This window comes from Saccopteryx leptura, chromosome 3 (genome assembly GCF_036850995.1).
Source record: "Saccopteryx leptura isolate mSacLep1 chromosome 3, mSacLep1_pri_phased_curated, whole genome shotgun sequence".
NCBI lineage: Eukaryota > Metazoa > Chordata > Mammalia > Chiroptera > Emballonuridae > Saccopteryx > Saccopteryx leptura.
In genome coordinates, this window is record NC_089505.1 from 100940157 (window position 1) to 100942355 (window position 2199).

The window sequence follows — 2199 nt, forward strand, 5'->3', positions numbered from 1 at the left end:
GATTGGTGAATGACGTTGTAGGACCCAGGACCTGGGATGTCATCCTGAAAGGGAAGAGCCCATGGCGTCATTGGGATATATTAATTCCATAGTGCTTTCCCATAAGCTTTATATCCATTAGCGCTAAGCCTCACCATAATCCACCAGGATAGGCACCACCGCCGCCTCACGGGTGACAGCTTGGCTCCACCATCCCCTAACCTGCCCAGTCACTGTCTCAGTTACCAGTGCTGGGGCCTGGGACCCCCAAGGCCCTTGCTCTTCCTACTACTTACTATATGCTGAACTGCATTCCAGAAGAATGCTGCTGTTTTTCATGCTACTAGAGAGATAAACTTAAAATGGGGTATTAAGTGTGGCTGGTGTGCAAGTCAGTGTACACTGATTGGGTAAGCCCAAGCCCACGGGGAGGGAAGGGTGACTGATTTCACGTTAACCACACCCCGCCTGACTCAGCTTCCTTCTCAGCCTTTCAGAAGAGAAATCGGGGAGTGTTTCTGTTTATAATGCAAAATGAAACGAAAACAATCTTCATCCCAAACAAGACCGTTTCTAACTCGGAGACAAAAAGAGGCAGGTGCATAGGGCTCAGGTGCTAGATGATGCAAGTACGAAAGAGGAATAAACAAAAGTTGGATTTCTTTTTTTTTTTTTTTTTAAGATTTTATTTATTCATTATAGAGAGGGGAGAGAGGGAGAGAGAGAGAGAGAGAGAGAGAAAGAGAAGGGGGAGGAGCAGGAAGCATCAATTCCCATATGTGCCTTGACCAGGCAAGCCCAGGGTTTTGAACCAGCAACCTCAGCGTTTCCAGGTTGACACTTTATCCACTGCGCCACCACAGGTCAGGCCAAAAGTTGGATTTCTAAGGTTATTTCTGCTGTAGCTGCTAATTGGACTTTCGTCTTACTTCCCGTGCTAGTTACCTGGGGAATTAAATGTAGGCAGAAGTTGGCCAAGCAAGAAGCATGAAATGATAAGGATGCACCTCTGTCTCCAGAGTTTACTGGGTGCCTAGCTGGTGCTGGGAGCTTTTTAAAGGTTGTTTTATTTAACCCTGCAGTGCGGAAGGAACGACTGCCCTCACTTAATAGATGGAGACGCAGAGGCATGTGGAGGTGAATTTGCTGAAGGTCCCACAGCTACAAGAGGCAGTACCTGAATTCAGTGCTAAGCGCATGGGGTAGACAAATCCTTCTCAGTGGGGGGCATATCGGGGCCATTTTAAGGAAAGTGAGGGCCAGAGACATGACCCGTATCTATTAAATGATGACTCCAGAGCTTGCCCCATCACTACTACCTTCCTTGGGGCAGAAAGAAAACGTTAGGTATCCTCAGGGCCTTTTAATATAAAGGATAGGGTCATCAGTGCTGCTAACAGGTTCTTCTGTGCAGAATTTTAAATGCAGTGACTCCTTCGGGCCTTGCAGGTGCGGGCAGGGGAGCTGATTCCTGGCAGGTGACGGTGATTGCTGGCGTACAGGGGAGGAGCTGGCTGCCAGGCAGAGCGAGGCAAGCCACAAAAGGTATAGCACAACCAGGTATGTGAGCACCCCAGGCCCAGTTCAGATTCAAGAGGCTACAGGGAGATGGGGGAGAGCTTTGCCCAGGGTCTGTGCGCAGGGCCGGCGTGTATTTATTGACTAGTGCCTGGGTGGCAGGCACCGTTGTGCTTTACACGCACTAACTCAATTTAATCTGCATCTGAAAGATGAGAAGACAGAGCCAAGAGATAAGGCCCAAGGTCACAGAGCCAGTAACTGTCAGAGCCAGAGTTGGAACCCAGGCAGTCTGAGTACAGCTTCTGCTCTTTTCCATTACATGTTTAGGTTAAAAGAAAAAGGAATTCCACTGAGATCTGAATCAGGAGCTCTTGGTCTCCGTGCTGCTCTTGAGCCAGTCACCTCTCCGGACCTAAATTTCCTCGTTGGTAAATCAAAGATGTTGGACTAAACACCTTGGGTGCCTTGTAGCTTTCGAAGTCCCTACACCAGAGGAAAGCTGAAGGAGGAGATGTAACGACTCTTCTAGGTTTGAAGAGTGACCAGAGAAGATGCCCGTTGTCACCTCCCAGTCTATCACCACACTCTCAACACGGCCACCAGCTCACAAGAATTTCCTAGGTGCCTGTATGTGTCTGAGGAGGCAGATCTGCCAGGATACAAGAGTTGCAAGGCTGCCTAGTTAAATGTGAATTTCAA

The 2199-nt window shown here is 48.7% G+C and overlaps 1 long non-coding RNA gene across 1 annotated transcript; it reads left to right on the forward strand.

Annotated features, from left to right (window-relative positions):
* The first annotated feature begins 693 nt into the window (after positions 1-693).
* On the forward strand, positions 694-2199 carry LOC136397553 (uncharacterized). Its single transcript, XR_010749881.1, has 3 exons — positions 694-842; positions 1429-1539; positions 1828-2199. It is a non-coding gene; the product is annotated as an uncharacterized lncRNA (long non-coding RNA).